Here is an 18,815-nt window from a genome sequence, read left to right on the forward strand (position 1 = left end):
TTACAGCCATAATTGAACAAACCAAAAAATCTAGGGCAAAAACTTCAATGATTTGGTCTAAACCTATTTTTCAAACAAATAATATGCAAAAAGGTGCCCTAAATGACCACTGGAGGGATTCAGGAATGACCCCCCCTTACTCTCCCAGTGGTCACTCTCCCCCTTCCAACACCAAAATATCTGAATAAAAATATTACTCACCAGCCTCTACGACAACCTCAGATGTTATAACCAGGTCCATTAGAGCAACATGTTGGTCCCTGAGTAGTGTAGTGGGGGTGGGTTTGCAGTGCACTGTAGACAAGTGACCCTGACTCATACCTCTCTTACCTGTTAACTTGTGATGGAAACGGTGAGCACTTCAAAACTCATCAGAAACCCACTGTACCTACATATAGGTGCTCCTTCACTCATAAGGGCTATTATAGTGGAGTACAGTTGGGGGGTAGTGGATTTTGGGTGGGTTTTGGAGGGCTCAGCAGACAGGATAAGAGTGCAACAGTGAGATGTGTAGCTGGTAGCATTTATTTGAAGTCCACATGAATGCCCCCTAGTGTACCCCATTGCTCTCCTGGGATGTCTGGGGGACCAGTCTGCTAAAAATGCTGGCCCCTCCTGCATCCCAATGGATTGATTTTCTGTGTTTTTTACTTGTGGTTTTTTTTTTTTTTTGAAAATGGCCTGAAATGATAAATTCACAGAGCACAAGACCTTGTTACAAATGGTATTTTCCCCCAAAAAAAAAAAAAAAGATGTTTTGCTTTTTTCGAAAATGGTTGCATTTGCTAGTTGGATTTGGGATGTTTAGTGCTAAATGTCCAAAGTCCGACTTAGACATCATATAGAAAATGCCCCTCCACGTAACTTTGTTAGGCCAAGTGCTTTGATAAATGTTCCCCATTGTATGTTTATTTGTGACACTTACTGATTGTGATTATAATAAAGAAACCTAACAGGATTATGAAACAATGTTGCACATAATATGAGCTTAGAATTCTCATATGTAAGGAATGCAGAAATCACTGATAATAAAGATTGCACCATATCATATCCATGACTTCTTTTCCAGATGAACCATATACAGTCACATGAGACCCCCCCCCCCCTTCTTTGGGTGTGACTGCAGCCAGTTACACCTAAGGCTTGTTTTCAGGTGAAGCACACCCAATCACACTCAAGGCTTATTGTCAGGTGAATCATGTCCAATCGACCTTGGGGCTCTCACTCTGAATGTGACTGACTGAATCATACAGTAGGGTGCCCTTTCCAAACCACATGCAATTGCAATCTAAACTCTTTTAAAAGGCAAGACTGCATATATTGCTGCACATTTATTTACAAAATTTGATATACCACATAGGCCAAAACGTGGCAAGTGGTTTACAAAACTGGTGGCCAGTTCAAATTCTGCTGCTCCTTGTGATGTTGGGCAAATCGCATTGCCTCAGGTACAAAATTAGATTGTGAGCCTTCCAGTACCCAGTGCAACTGAATGTAACTCACCTTGAGCTACTACTGAAAAAGGTGTGAGCCAAATCCAAATAAATTAATGCTACTAATATTAGGAGTCAAGTTCTCAAAGAAGGCCACATACCCTGTTTTCCCCATGGCCCCACAATTATTCTGGCAACTGATATATGACAACAAATGGTCAACATAAACAGATTCCATACATTATCTCAATCACTGGGAGAATAGATGCAGAAGCGTACTAAATGAAATAGCACCCTTAAAGACAAGAATATCAAGAAGACAAAACTTGATACCATGGTTCAATGATGAATTAAAAAAACTCAAAACACAACCCAGGAAACTTGAATGAGCATGGAAAAAAATAAAAGATGAACATACACTCAATGCATGGAAACAAATACATAGAAAATACACATATGCAATAAGACAAACCAAAAGGTCCTACTACAAAACTAAAATAGGACCGGATTACAAAGATATGAAGAAACTATTTCAACTCATAAATAAGTTATTAGACACCACCCCTATCACCACAACCAACACAGACATCCCACCTGCAGACAAACTTGCTAATTACTTTAACGAAAAAATAATAAAATTACACAGCACACTTCCTCAGCACAACACTGAAATCGAAAACTTCTTCAATGACCTGGACCTAATCCCTGGTGGATTCCCAGCTGACCGCATCTGGTCAACATTTGCCCTCCTCACCACTGAATCAGTTGCACAAGCGACTCATAGGCTCGCCAACACCCACTGCAAACTAGATATATGGTCATCTACTTAAATCCACCCCTGGCCGCTTCACAGTAGACCTCACATCTCACCTAAACTTCATGTTACAACAAGGTCTCTTCCCCATGGAATATGGTAACATCCTACTCACCCCAATACCAAAAGACACTAAGAAAAACACAACCGACCTCACCAATTACCGCCCAGTTGCGTCTATCCCACTAGTAGTCAAACTGATGGAAAGCTTGGTGACCAAATAGCTTACGGAATACATGGACAAGTTCTCAATGCTACACGACTCACAATCAGGATTCCGCCCCAACCATAGTACTGAAACTGTCCTAGTCACTCTCCTGGCCAAATTCAAGCAGGAAATAGCCACAGGTAAAAGCATACTTCTCCTTCAATTCGACATGTCAAGCGCGTTCGACATGGTAAACCACAATATACTACTAAGACTCCTTGGCCACTTTGGGATTGATGGAAATGTACTTAAATAGATTAAGGGTTTTCTAACCACGAGAACCTACCAAGTAAAATCAAACTCAAACATATCACCACCGTGGAAAGCAGCCTGCGGAGTACCTCAAGGATCACCATTATCACCAATACTCTTCAACATAATGATGATCCCATGGCAAAGTCCCTATCCAATCGAGTTCTAAACCTGTTCATCTATGCAGATGATGTTACAATCTACATTCCCTTCAGACATGACTTAACAGAAATAACCAATGAAATCAATGACGGCCTGAACATCATGGACTCTTGGGCAAATTCATTCCAACTGAAACTGAACACTGAAAAAACACACTGCCTCATCCTCTCATCTCAACATAACAAGTACAAACCCACAACCATAAACACCCCAGGACACACCCTCCCTACTTCAGACAGCCTAAAAATACTCGGCATCATAATCGACCACAACCTCACCCTTGAGAGCCAAGTAAACTCCGTAATAAACAAAATGTTCTATTCAATGTGGAATCTTAAATGAGTAAAACCTTTCTTCCTGAGAGAAATTTTTTGAAACCTAATACAATCAATGGTCCTAAACCATGCAGATTACTGCAATGGAATCTATGCGGGATGCAAAGAACAACTCACAAAAAAACTCCAGACCACCTAAAACACAGCAGCCAGGCTGATATTTGCTAAAACACGATTCGAAAGTGCTAAACTCCTCTGGGAAAAGCTGCACTGGCTCCCAATCAAAGAATGGATCATCTTCAAAATCTGCACTCTGGTCCACAAAATTATCTACGGCGTAGTCCTAGGATACATGACAGACCTCATAGATCTACCAACCAGAAACAGAATCGGATCATCACTATCATACCTAAACCTACATTACCCAAATTGCAAAGGACTTAAATACAAAACAACTTACGCATCCTGCTTCTCCTACATAAGGCACAACTATGGAATGGACTCCCAAAAGCTGTGAAAACAATCCATGACCACCTAAACTTCAGGAAATCACTAAAAACCATCCTCTTCAAAAAGACTTACCCCACTGATCCACCTTAAATCCCCACACCCAGCAGCACAGCATAACCAATGATCATACTGGACAATATACAATCTTCATTCCCTTCGACCCTCATGGTGCCTGATACACACCTACCTCATTCGACCACAACATAACCTTGTATTTGTTATCAACCGACTTGGCGAACACCTTTACGGTACTATATAAGCCACATTGAGCCTGCAAATAGGTGTGAAAATGTGGGGTACAAATGTAACAAATAAATAAATAAAATAAAAGTCTACATGGGAGCATCAGGCAACTCATTATCAGCCCAACGCTCCTGGGGAGGAAGGATAACACCAGAACACCAACTCAAAGTTGGTGCTATCTTTCAATGAGTAATGCAATTTGCAAAGTTACTCAATCTGTGTTATTCAATTTCAATGTGCAGCTCATTATTATTTTGTTTATATTGTGCTGCCAAAATCTACATTTAGGACTCAATTCTGTAAATGGTACACAAATTTAGTAGCACTAAATGCTATTCTATAAACAGCACTCAATGTTGGTTTCTGTATATAGAATAGTGCTTAGTGCTGGGATCTGCAACCTGTTTTGGGAGCGAGTCTTTACACCATCTGAACCCTGGTGTAAATTCCTGTACCTAAATTAGGCATGGATCCCCCAAATGCTATCACCTTTTCAGTTTTCACAATTCCCTTAGGATCTTGAACCCAATGCTGTTCTTGTACAGTGATGTAATATTTACAGAGTTTCCAATGAATGAGACATGCCACTTCATTGTGCCTTTCTGTTGAAAAAGTTTCTGCCACCAGCACTTCTCAGCCTGCTACAAGATGAGCGACTCTTTCCAGCTCTTTCTTACAGAGTCCACAAATGTCTGTTCTACCAGTTTTTCCTTTGCTTGCTGTGAACCATCTTGTCCATTACCCGCTGTCCTGGGCTACAACTATCAATCTCTCATCCTTAGGGTTCAATTCTCCTCTTGTTAACCATTCATGTGTCCAGGCTTGATTCACATATGGTTCCGTGAATTTTGCAGTGAAAGAACAGCTATGAGAGGTTTGAAAAAAGAGCCTTTTATTGCCTTGCATTACATCTCCAGCCAGGATACCTTTGTGTTAGGTCTTTGGTGTTATTCAGTGAATAGTTGCTAGCCCAATGTTAGGGAGCAAGTGAGATGATTTTCTTTATTTGTCTTTTGGCTTTGGAAGGAATTTTGTATTAGCTTTCGTTCCTAGTGAAAGAGGAAAGTGATTTCCCAAGACAAAGATGTGGGCTTTCCAGTGCATTTGTTCTAGCAAAAAAGGTGCCGGTACTCAAATGCTAAGCCACCCTTCAGTGGTGGGGTGATCACTGAGGGACCCACCCTACAATAGCCAGGCCCCCTGCAACTAGTCACAGAATCTATGACAAGGCAGAATTGGTGTGTAGAGCCTGAACTCTTTCATTAAAACTTGGGGTTCATAGGTCAATTTTAGCAGACAATGGAAAAGGTGCCGGTACTCAGTACCTACTACTACTACTTAACATTTCTAAAGCGCTACTAGGGTTACGCAGCACTGTACAATTTAACATAAAGGACAGTCCCTGCTCAAAGAGCTTACAATATAAAGGACAAGTGAACAGTCAGTCCGATAGTGGCAGTCAAATTGGGGCAGTCTGGATTTCCTGAAAGGTGAGAGTTAGGTGCCGAAAGCAGCATTGAAGAGGCGGGCTTTAAGCAAAGACTTGAAGATGGGCAGGGAGGGGGCTTGGCGTAAGGGCTCAGGAAGGTTGTTCCAGGCATAGGGTGAGGCGAGGCAGAATGAGCGGAGCCTGGAGTTGGCGGTGGTGGAGAAGGGTACTGAGAGGAGGGATTTGTCCTGTGAACGGAGGTTTCGGGCGGGAATGTAAGGGGAGATGAGGGTAGAGAGGTAGTGAGGCAGACTGAGTGCATTTGTAGGTAAGAAGGAGAAGCTTGAACTGAATGCGGTATCTGATTGGAAGCCAGTGAAGTGACCTGAGGAGAGGGGTGATATGAGTATATCAGTTCTGGCGGAATATAAGATGTGCAGCAGAGTTCTGAACAGATTAAAGTACCCCGAAGTACCCCCTCAAAAAAAGCCCTGGGGCTTTCTATCCCACTAGAAACCGTAAAATTCTACTGCTTTGTCATTCTCTTATCAGCCATCTATCTCTCGTTGTCTCTCTCCCACTCAGCTCTCCCTGTTTCTCACCTAACGTATCCCATCTCACACTCTTCCTGGCAGACTGTCATTGGAATGCTTTTGTGTTTCACTTATATATTCTGATATTGGTCAACATTTGCTTATTTTTGATCTGAAAAAGAAGGGTTACCTTCGAAAGCTAATAAAAAAAAATGTACTGTTAGTCCAATAAAAAAAAGTATCATCTTATTTTCTTTTCTACGTTTTGATTTATTTCTATTTATTACCTTTAAGAGTGGACTAACAGTGCTACCACACCCACTTTACCCAAGAACTAGACAAAATCACATGATTAATCGTGATTACAATTTTAATCAACATGCAGCCCTATTTTTAATGCAATTCAACAGCAAGCACAACGCATTGACCAGTCAGGGCTGTGACCCATGTCACTTCCCTAATGAAATCTAATTCAAACTTGGGTCCGGTAATTAATATAATTCAAGCAAAGATCTTCACACTTATTCAAATAAAGAATGTCTTGACCCTACTTATATATTATCAAAATTTTTTCTCTCTCTTTTTGCTTTCTCAGGCCACCTCAGCGACGCCCATTACCAAAGATTTGAGTATGGCAATGTAACTAGCGTCCACTTCTTCATTGGTTTAGCCAATTTATTATGTTATTTAACTTCAAAAGCTATTTTACTGTTTTATCATTTTAATTACTTATCTTATATAGTCAGACCAGAGGGTTCAGTGCCCGACATGCATGTTTCGCCCTCCATCGAGCTGTGTCAAGGGCTATCCCCTAAAAATAGAAACCCAATGTATTAATAAATTTTCCTAGCACATAGAAAACCTTCCTTCATAAGTTATCAATAGTCTAGGTTATTTCACGCTATAATTATCAAAATCTCTTACCTACAGTCTCTCCCAGCGTCAGCTCTACTTAATTATAGCGGGTTTACCCCTTCTCAAGATGGCGCCGGCGTTCTCATCACTTGCTTAAATATTCAAATTACCTCTGACCTCATGGATCCTCCCCCTGGGCTCTATTGGACCTCCACAATACAGGATACATTGATCTATCCAATCAGTGACATCCATTCTAGCTCAGCATTTAAACCAGCTGGCGATACCGTGTTTAAAGAAAAAATATAAAATTGTTCACGGTAATTTAGCAATTTTTTAACCGAGCCTCCCTCCTCCCCTGTACCTACACATTCCAGAATTCTCCATCGTATTTCCTCTACTGTATGGTTTTTGTCTAGCCAGTGGGCTACTAAAGGAGCCTGCATATTCTGAGTAGTAATTCTGGATTTATGCTCCGTTAAGCGGATCTTAATTGATCTGCCGCTCCGTCCTATGTAAATCAATCCACAAGGGCATATAATACTATATACCACGTTATTCGAATCACATGTAACTCTCTCCCTTAGGCCCATAATTCTATCTCTCCCAGGGGCACACCAGGTAGGACCCATCATTCCTGTTTTACACCACTGGCAATGGCCACATTCTACTTGTTCACCTCTTATTTCAATCCTATTGGAGTGAAGGAATTTTTTCTTTGCTAACACCTCTCCCATTGTTTTTCCCCTGGTGTATGCAATACGGGGGGGGGGTTCTGAAAAACATGGAAATAATTGCAGAATATGCCAATGGGTTTTAATACTTTGTATCAACTTCTGACTCATTCTAGTAAATGGGAGAACACAGGTTAATCTTTCTTCCCGAGTTTCAACATCAGGCATATTCTCTTTCAGCAGAAGGGGTCGTTGAGCAAACCGGGCACGTAGGTAAGCTTTTTTAATCGATGATTTGGGATATCCTCGTGCCTGAAATCTTTGTTTTAAATCTATCGATTGGTCCTTAAATTCCTGAAGAGTGGAGCACACCCTTCTCACTCTCAAAAATTGACTAACTGGCAGATTATACTTTAAATGATATGGATGACAGCTATTAAACTGTAAAAGTGTATTGCGGCTTGAAGGTTTTCGATATAAAGTAGTGGACAGTCCTGTTTCATTCTTGTAAATCAATAAATCCAGAAATTCAATCGATGTCTTATTAGCTGTCATAGTAAATGAAATGTTTGAATCCAATGTATTTAACCAGGCAATAAATTCATGCAGAGATTGTTCAGAGTCCGTCCAAAGGAAAAAGATATCATCCAGATAACGTTTCCACATCTGTACTGGTTTGAAGCGTTCAGATGGATAAATCAACATAGATTCTAATCTGGCTATATAAAGTGTTGCCACTGACGGAGCTAGGGTAGCCCCCATAGCTACACCCTGGGTTTGTAAATAGAATGTTTTATCAAACCAAAAATAGTTCTTCAGAATGACCAATTCTGCCAATTGTACTATAAAATCAGATGCGATCCGCTGGGGTCCATGTCTAGCCTCCACAATCTGTTTAATTATTTCTAAAGCCCCTGACTGGGGAATCCGTGTATATAAAGACACTATGTCAAGCGTAACCAACCAAGAATCTTCTGTCACATTCTCGATTTTTTCCATCTCTCTCAAGAAATGGGAAGAGTCTTTATATAAGAAGGCATATCTTTTACATGATTCTTTAAAAAAAGATCCACAAACTGAGACAAAGGTTCTAAAACAGACAATCTAGTGGAAACTATTGGGCGTCCCGGCGGGTCTTGCATCCGTTTATGAATTTTGGGTAGAAAATATATTTTGGGTGTCTGAGGGTTTCTTTCCATAAGAAAACTTCCTTCCTTAGCTGTGAGCATATTAATTTTTACTGCTTCTGTTACTATATCTTTAATATATGCTTGTAATCCTTCCATCGGATCTGTGGTAAGCACCTTGTATGCTGCCAGATCATTCAAATGTTTCATTGCTTCTTCACGATATTGATGGATATCCCAGATCACAGTGGCTCCTCCTTTGTCTGCTCTTATCACGACAATTGAGGGTTCTTTTTTGAGCTGATGTAATGCAGCCCATTGCCTGGAGGATAAATTTCTCTTTCCCTTGAACCCGCCCTTATTCTGTTCCAGCAGATCCAGATCTCTCAGAATCAAATCTTTGAAGGTAGATATTACTGGATTAGTAGGGCCAGGTGGGACCCATGTAGAGGGTGGCTTTAATATTGACATATCAGCAGTACTAGCATGATCCAGAAAATATATTTTGCATTGTAATTTGCGAAAAAATTTATAGAGAGCTACACGTAGGCGAAACGGGTCATGGTCCGTTGTAGGGACAAAACCCAATCCCAAATTTAACAAACTTATTTCATCTTGTGAGAGAACATATTTAGAGATGTTTACTATTGTTTCCGATATCCCCGAATTCGGGGATTCTCCCGCGGGTTCCGATCTTTGTAACCCTGTCGCTGTTTCTGTTGAGCCACCTTTGCTCTTGTTCTTACAGGTCCCAAGTCTCCTTCTTCCCCCATCCTTCCATATTGATCTTGATCGCTTCCTGTACTTAACTCCTCACTCTCCTCTGTCGATCCTTCAAAAGCTACTCGTTTACGGATATTAGTAGTATATTCTCTCTTATGCCATGTATATATTCTACCTGATAGTCTCGCTCATCTCTCTTCAGCTTCTTAATCTTCATTTGTCTTATTGAGTCTTTCATCGCTTGTACCGATTTCTTCAGGTCTCCCATATGTTTGTCATATTCTTCTGGTGTCTGATTAGTTTTAAGAGTCTCTTCTGCCGTGGAGATTTGTAGTTTAAGATCGACCTCCACCTGCGTTGTGGTCTCAACAATTAGTGCCATAAGATCTCGGCTACATTTATTTAATATTGCTGACCATTTATCCATAAAAGTTCTGTCTGAAACAAAAATTTTTGGTTCTTTTATAATTCGCAATCCACGAGGGATCCATGCTTTTTTCAAATTGCAATAAGAGGTGAACAAGTAGAATGTGGCCATTGCCAGTGGTGTAAAACAGGAATGATGGGTCCTACCTGGTGTGCCCCTGGGAGAGATAGAATTATGGGCCTAAGGGAGAGAGTTACATGTGATTCGAATAACGTGGTATATAGTATTATATGCCCTTGTGGATTGATTTACATAGGACGGAGCGGCAGATCAATTAAGATCCGCTTAACGGAGCATAAATCCAGAATTACTACTCAGAATATGCAGGCTCCTTTAGTAGCCCACTGGCTAGACAAAAACCATACAGTAGAGGAAATACGATGGAGAATTCTGGAATGTGTAGGTACAGGGGAGGAGGGAGGCTCGGTTAAAAAATTGCTAAATTACCGTGAACAATTTTATATTTTTTCTTTAAACACGGTATCGCCAGCTGGTTTAAATGCTGAGCTAGAATGGATGTCACTGATTGGATAGATCAATGTATCCTGTATTGTGGAGGTCCAATAGAGCCCAGGGGGAGAATCCATGAGGTCAGAGGTAATTTGAATATTTAAGCAAGTGATGAGAACGCCGGCGCCATCTTGAGAAGGGGTAAACCCGCTATAATTAAGTAGAGCTGACGCTGGGAGAGACTGTAGGTAAGAGATTTTGATAATTATAGCGTGAAATAACCTAGACTATTGATAACTTATGAAGGAAGGTTTTCTATGTGCTAGGAAAATTTATTAATACATTGGGTTTCTATTTTTAGGGGATAGCCCTTGACACAGCTCGATGGAGGGCGAAACATGCATGTCGGGCACTGAACCCTCTGGTCTGACTATATAAGATAAGTAATTAAAATGATAAAACAGTAAAATAGCTTTTGAAGTTAAATAACATAATAAATTGGCTAAACCAATGAAGAAGTGGACGCTAGTTACATTGCCATACTCAAATCTTTGGTAATGGGCGTCGCTGAGGTGGCCTGAGAAAGCAAAAAGAGAGAGAAAAAATTTTGATAATATATAAGTAGGGTCAAGACATTCTTTATTTGAATAAGTGTGAAGATCTTTGCTTGAATTATATTAATTACCGGACCCAAGTTTGAATTAGATATCTTTACAAGGGACTGGTATAGAGTTTTGTATTAATTAGCCACGTTTTGGTTTTTTGACTTCCCTAATGAAGCCAGAGATGAACCCAGAGCACCAGTAAAGATGGTGCTACATGATCCATTAAAGAACTGAAGAACTTAAGTAATAGAGAAAGTTGGTCCTGTGCCTTGTAAATGAATGATGCAAATGGAAACAGCTGACAGGTATACTCTAAATGTTTCCTTTCACTTTGGAGCCACAGGAAACTGAAAATAAAAAGGAAAAAAGTTAAGGTTCGGAACTACAAAGTGAGTTTGACTTTCACCAACACACAGCAAACGCCTCGGTCTTGACTCCTCCCCTCGTCATTCTGAGCAAAATTTTAAGAGCAAAGCAACAAAGAAATGTGTTGTGTTTTAGTTGTAGGAAGAAAAATTATTCATTGTTTACCAGTGCCAAATGCTGCTATGATAAAAGCTTGTTGTATGGAATATAAAGTTTCACTGAAGTGTAATGATACATACTTTAATTATGTATTTTGTAGTCATATTTTTATAAAGCTGTTTTCTCCTACTTTTAAAGCAGTACTGCTAAACACCTTTTTATTCTTTTATATTCAGTAACTTGAAAAAACAAACATCATGTCTTCCTGCTGTACTAGATATCCCATTTTAATGTTTTGCTTTTGCCTTAACTTTCTGTCATGTGTACCCTTGCTGGAGCCAGAAGGAATACCCAATATGCCACAAAGAAACACTACCCAACAGTAGTTCAGTTCCTACATTTTTCTAAAATCTATGTGCCTTATTCACCCAAATGTGGAAGTTAGGAAAATTTACAGCCAACAATATTTGATAATTATATCCTATGGGGTCCTCTTACAAAGTGGTGGTAAGCTCAACGTGGGCTTACTGCTCGCTAAAAGGAAAGTACCACCGGGCTACCGCAGCAGCCCGGCAGTAGTTCCCATCTGCAGCACGTGTCATATCTGGTGCTACAAAAATATTCTTATTTTTGTAGCGCCGGTGTGTACCTGGCAGTAATTGGGCAGTGCCGTATGCTGCCTGGTTACCGCCGGGTTAGCGCAGGAGTCCTTACTGCTACCTCAATGGATGGCAGTAAGTTCTACTACTACTACTACTTATCATTTCTATAGCGCTACTAGACGTACGCAGCGCTGTACACTTGAACATGAAGAGACAGTCCCTGCTTGACAGAGCTTAAAATCTAAGTTCTCCTCCTCAAAATGGGTGCGCAACAAGTGCTTCACTTACTGCATGGCCATTTCTTGAAAAATAGAAAGATATGCCTTTTACCCGCTGCGGTCAAAAACGTGTGCCGACGTATGTCCCATTTTGCTGCAACTTCATAAAGGGGCCCTATATGTAGACTTTCTATGGGTAAGCAAATAAGCAAAAAAAAGGAGGTAAAAAACCTCACGGTGCCGTGAGATGTGAAACAAGAAAAGTGAGGAGAACCAAGGAGAATACCAAAAATTTTTTATTGAGTATTTAAAAAATGACCCGATACGGCCGTGTTTCGGCCCTAAGGCCAGTCAACATAGCATTGCGAAGTCTGCTGAGTAAGCTTGGGAAGCACCTACGTAAGGAGACACGAACAAGAAGAAAATAGCTGTTAACCTCAAATTGAAGAAACTTGCTGATAGTATTGCTATGGGATTTTTATAGTGTTGCTTATAAAACAGGTTCTGGACTCAAGAACATTGTTCAGATTGATCAAGACCCCTGAGGCAGGCCTTAGGGCTGAAACACGGCCATGTCGGGTCATTTTTTAAATACTCAATAAAGTTTTTTTGGTATCCTCCTTGGTTCTCCTCACTTTTTTTGTTTCACGGACTTTCTCTGGGTACCACTCTGCTGGGGAGGTTTCCTGTAGGAAATCTTGACACCTCATCAGTCAACCACAAGAGGTCATGTGAATGATGAGGAGCTTGTGCTTCAAGGTCCTAGGAGTTGAATGCCTCTTTTCAGTGAAATAAAGTCCTCACACAGTTGTGGTGCTCCAATACAATGTAAACTTTAACGAGCAATATCTTCAATACAGTGCACTCTGGTTAAGGGCAAAGCCTTGGGACTGAAGTTTAACTTGCACATAACTGGAGCATACACATAACTGATATGACCCTTTCTGAACTGTCTCATTTTCCACATGTTACTACTTACACAGCCAATGTAGCACCATTTATGCATTAACAGAAAAGGAATTTTATAAAAACATCATTTAGCTTCACACATTAATGTAGTCAAGACAGTGTAGTGCCGTTTATTAATTAATAAAACATTAGTGATGGCAACACATCAATGAAAGGACATGACGTATTGGGTAGTTGAAAGACCTGACTGAACAAGGGAGGTGGTGGAAAAAAAATATGTGGCGGAATTCAAAAAGGTGTGGGATGAACACAGAGAATCTCTAGAAAATGAATGATATAAAAAACAAAACTTTAAAGAGTTGCATATGTTTTGCATGTGAAGTGGTGCTTAGATGGCAACTCTGGCTGCATCAACTAAGGCTGATGCTGGGCTGCCTTATACGGTCTGAGGCCCACATATGGCGATCCGGTTTAGGATGGGCTGGAAAGAGCTTCGACGGAAATTGCAGTGGTTTGGAATGTGAAGACAGTGCCGGGCAGACTTTTACAGTCGTTGTCCCACAAACAACAAGATGGATTTGGATAGGCTGGAGTGGGCTTTGACAGCAACTCCAGTAGTTGGAACACAAGGACAGAGCTGGGCGGACTTCTATGGTCTATGTCCCAGAAACACCAAAGAAAGACCATGAGTAAGTATAAAATATCATGTTCATTGTTGATTTAAATCTTGAATTGATAATGAATGTGATTGTTGAGTAGACTGGATGGGTCATTCAGGTCTTTATCTGCTTTCACTTACTATGTTACCACATGTTACATAAATGAAGTGTCCGACAAGTGGATGCATATAAACGGGACCAATCAAGTGTGTGCATATAAACAGAGGATGCACTTGCAGTTGGTGTGCTTAACTGAAGCAATTGCTCAAAAGGTCTGTGGTAGAAAAACATGTCCAGCACTCTGTAGTGTAGATAAGCAGAGCATACACTTATCCAATGCGCACATACTTAGAGTGCACTGTATATATAACTTGTCTGCTACATTTCTTTGGTGTGGCTTCCATGATGCACATCTAAGCATTCAATCAATGTTCTGTTCCTTCCTTGAAGAAATGTGATCCTATATGACATGTTTCATTTCTGGCCACCATACCAACATGTTTGTCTGTTTTAAGGTGTCTAATAGGAATTGTACAATGACCTCAAGGCATCCAATGAAACAACTAATAGGCACATTAGAACATTCAACTAATATAGATATGATGCTAATGCTGTTCGTACAATTCAATAAAACATCTTACTATGCAGCCAAGGGGAAAAGTGCAGTTGAGGTATATAGATGGGGACAAGATGGGTAGTAACATTAGTCATTAAGGGGCTCTTCTACTAAACTCTAGTAGGTTTTGCAGTTATCGCACATTTAAAGCAAAAATTAATGTGCAGTAAGTGCACAGCCTGTTTGATGAATGCTGGATGCGTGCCCTGCATCTGCCCTACATTTAACACAAAGGGCACACAGTGAACACAGGGCCTCCAAGTTATCTTCTGTATATGGAAGGATGACCCTTAGTGAGACTATTGCCAGTGCCGTAGCGAGGGCTAATGGCACCCGGGGTGGGTCGCCGCTGCGCACCCCCCCGGGTGTAGCACGGCGCAACCCCCCTGCGGCGCACCCCCCCCCGGAGCGCACCCCCCCGGACCGCATTCTTACTTGCAGGAGGGCCGATCCGCCCGAGTGCACGTCACTCGGAGCTGCGTCGGCCCCGCTGGTTCCCTGCTCTCTCTGCCCCGGAAGTACAGAGGGAGCAGGGAACCAGCGGGGCTGGCACCCCCCGAGCGCGTGCACCCGGGGAGGACCGCCCCTCCCGCCCCCCTTCCTACGCCAATGACTATTGCTAAGGGTCATCAGCACAATTTTGGATTTGGGCACTGACCAGGTGGAGCGGAAGAGTATCGCTGCTGCCCGGCTCCACTGGAACACCAAAGCTGCTGCCGAGTAAGTCTTGAGGGGGAAATTGGGGGTTGGAGGGGAGAATTGGGCTCTGGGGAGATGGGATTTTTAGGTCAAAGGGAGGGGGTTTTGTGAAGGGGCCGGGCTCATTGTGTTGGCACTCCATTATGAATGGGAGTGTCAGGGCTGATGAAGGAGGGTTCAGGGGTATCAAAGTTGTTTCAGGTTGGTGAGTGTTGAGATGATGTCAAGGTGGGGTCTGTGTCAGGGGCAAGGTTACAGTTTCAGGGGGTGCCAGGGTGTTGATCAAGGGTACTTTGACATGTCAGGTGGGTGTTGGGGACTTCATGAGGGCTACTTTGATGTGTCAGAGTGTTGATTCGGGGCTGATTTGATATGTCATGGGGTCACAATGTTGATTGGCAGCTACTTTGATATGTCAGGGGTGCCAGAGGCTTCATGGAGGGCTTCTTTGATGTGTTGGGGAGTTGACTGTGAACTACTTTAATGTGTTCAGGAGGGTGTCAGAGAATTGATCAGGGGCTACTTTGATGTGTTGAGAGGTGTTGATTAGTAGCTACTTTGATGTGCTGGGGGTGTCAGGGTATTGATCAGAGGCTACTTTGATGTGTTAGGGTGTTCATTAGGGGCTACTTTGATGTGTTGGGGACTTCACTGAGAGTTTCAATGTGGAGCATTGTAGCACTAGCATTTACAGCCCACTGCCCTGCTGGACTGCTGATAGTGCAGCTGCACTTAATGCCTCCCCTTGACAGCTAATGAATGGTACTGGTCACACCTCCACTTGCCCATGTCATGCCCAGATCCCTCCCACTCCTGTGTAGGCAGCTAACATGGGATTTTTAATGCAAAGGCTCCCTTTTAGTGCAGAAACAGTAGTGCATTCCTGTGTTACTGTCTACCATGCTGAAAACTCTGCATTAGCTGCTTAACATATCTTAATAGAAAGACCCCTAAATGTAATACAAAAATGACTTATGTGGCCAATTTTTACTTGGTTAAGTAATTCGTGTGGTGTGCAAATGACTTTAGACATAGTTTCTCTGCTAGATGCTGAAATCTTTCACTGACGGGCCCCTGATGTTTAGCTTTCTAAGAAAAATTTTCCATCTTCCATGGGTTGTGCAAAGAGTACAGAGCAACATCTCTCTTGTCATATGAGAAAAAGGGGACAAGTGGTGATGATTGCATTACACCTCTTTGTGAAGTGTACAGAAACATTGGCTCTTAGCTCAAACTTTGAAGACCATGCATATGAATTCTTGGCAGAAATAATGGAAACCAAAACCAGCCACCATGACCAATACGTATTGGCAAGTTCAACAAGCCAAGCCATCTTAATTGCTATTTGTCTGGCAAAAAACATGAATCCTGGGACTGCAATATTCAAAGCAAAGACAAAAACATTGCACTTTGGTAAAAGCAAATTTTAATCAGTTTGAGATTTAAACTGAAGTCATTTCCTGCCTATTTCATAAAAATAAAGAGCAAGGGACATAAGGTACAAACTTTATTTTTGTTTCATGTTCAATATTTTATATGTTCTAGAAACATTTGCAACCAACTTTATTACAAAAATTGGAACAATTTATCCATCAAAAATTGCCCAGTTTCCACATACAAAACAGGGGTATGGAGCCCTCCAATTTATTTTTAATTTTGCTTCATTCAGATGTTTTAAATTTGTCATTAACTGTTTTTACTTCTTCATTTTGTTTCATTTGATTATGCACATAAATTTAGTGTTTACATGCATAAAATCTGTTGAGTCAAGATTCAAAAAAACATACATTTAGGAAAGAATTCTATAAATGGGCACAGGTGGTTACATGCACCTTGCATGCATAAGTGCCACCCTAATTGGCAACTACATGCCAAAATGCACTAGACACCTTTCTATAAAGTACCACCTAAGAACTATGGCATGTAACTGCAAGGGGACGTACAAATAGAATACCATCCAGCTGTGCACTTAGGCATGCCCGCTTACATCAACCTTTGATCTAACTTTTGGAGTACCACAGTGGGTTTACACTAACATTTTATAATGTCTTAGGTGCGACTAAGTGCCATTCTTTCTTCCTTTCTGCATTTCTATCCCACATTTTCCAATTAGTGTTGTTTCCATGTGGCTTACATGGAACTAATAAATACCATAAGATAGGGGATCTGAATTACATAGAATCAAAGTGACTTGAAGAGGGCTAGGGGGTGAAGTGAGGCAAGAGGAAATATGAAGGACAGGGGAAGGGCAGCAGGGTAAGAGTTGATCTATTAGTGGAAGCTAATGCAGGGTTGTGACCAGGCAGTGAATGGAGGGGACATTGCTGAGTAAGAGTGATGACTATTCATAGCTGATTCACAGTGGAGCTTCGTGGAAGGATTTTTTGAAGAAGTGGGCCTTGAGCCATTTACGAAAGATCAGGTAAGTATCTAGGCTCCTCAATGCTTTAGGGAGTGCATTCCAGCAGGGTTGCCAAGGGGGGGGGGGGGGGGGCAGGGAGGCAAAATTCCCCAGGCCTGGGCCTCCAAGGGGGCCTGGCGCCAGGGTCAGGCCGCCGGCGCTGCAGTCCCTGGTCTCACCTGCCTGCCTCCTCGGTTCTGGGCCCCCTGCATTCGAAGCGGCAGTCACAGATCACCTCCCTTCAGTCCTTCCCTCCCTGTGTCCCACCCTCGCAGAAACCGGAAGTTACATCAGACGAGGGTGGGACACAGGGAGGGAAGGCCAGAAGAGAGGCGATCTGCGACTGCCACTGTGAATGCAGGGGGCATGGAGCCGTGGATGCAGGCAGGTGAGACCGCGGACTGAAGCGGCATGGGGAGCGACGGGGGGCGACAGCAGTGGTGGTGGGGGGGAAGAGGTGGGGCGGCCTTGCCCCGGGCCCGGCCTTGTCTCTTGGCGGCCCTGCATTCCAGGTCTCAGTGCATAGGTAGGTGAAACCTGATGAGTAAACTGTCTTGCATCATACACCCTGGCAGTTGGGGAAGTGGAGTGTGAGATAGCTTTATGCTTCCAATACGTATGTTGCATAGCGATAGAGTTATTACGTGCAACGAATATTCCAGAGCCAGACTGAAGATGATTCTGTAAGCTAGTGTATAGAGATTGAAAGTTATCCTTGTCTGCACATGGAGCAAGTGTAAGGCTTACAGCAGTGAGCTGACTCTTTCAAAGCACAATTTTCTGAAGATCAGTTGGGTGGCGGTGTTTTTGCCATTTCAAGTTTTTTTTATAATTGAATCTTTGCAGCCAGCATAGACGCTGTTATAGTAGTCAATGTGTGCATGGGTTAGTGTTTGTGCAAGCATCTGGAAGGCTTCTCTTGGAAAGTAGCTTCTGATGCACTTCAATTTCCACAACATATAAAATATTTTGGCATTCATCACACCCCATTGTGGTACCTAATTTGAGGCCCCAAGTTATAAAATTACTTCTTTAGCAGGTAATTCAATAAGTAGCCATCTAGACTTAGAAACAAAAACAATGTGTGGGGTACAAATGTAATAAATAAATGGTATTTTAGTAATTTACATGTCCATGTGAACACACAAAAAAGATATAGTAGAATTGGAAAAGGTACAGCGAAGGGCGACGAAAATGATAGTGGGGATGGGACGACTTTCCTATGAAGAGAGGCTGAGAAAGCTAGGGCTTTTCAGCTTGGAGAAGAGACGGCTGAGGGGAGATATGATAGAAGTGTATAAAATAATGAGTGGAATGGATCGGGTGGATGTGAAGCGACTGTTCACGCTATCCAAAAATACTAGGACTAGAGGGCATGAGTTGAAGCTACAGTGTGGTAAATTTAAAACGAATCAGAGAAAAATTTTCTTCACCCAACGTGTAATTAGACTCTGGAATTCGTTGCCGGAGAACGTGGTACGGGCGGTTAGCTTGACGGAGTTTAAAAAGGGGTTAGATAGATTCCT

The sequence above is a fragment of the Microcaecilia unicolor genome, chromosome 7 (genome assembly GCF_901765095.1).
Source record: "Microcaecilia unicolor chromosome 7, aMicUni1.1, whole genome shotgun sequence".
Lineage (NCBI taxonomy): Eukaryota > Metazoa > Chordata > Amphibia > Gymnophiona > Siphonopidae > Microcaecilia > Microcaecilia unicolor.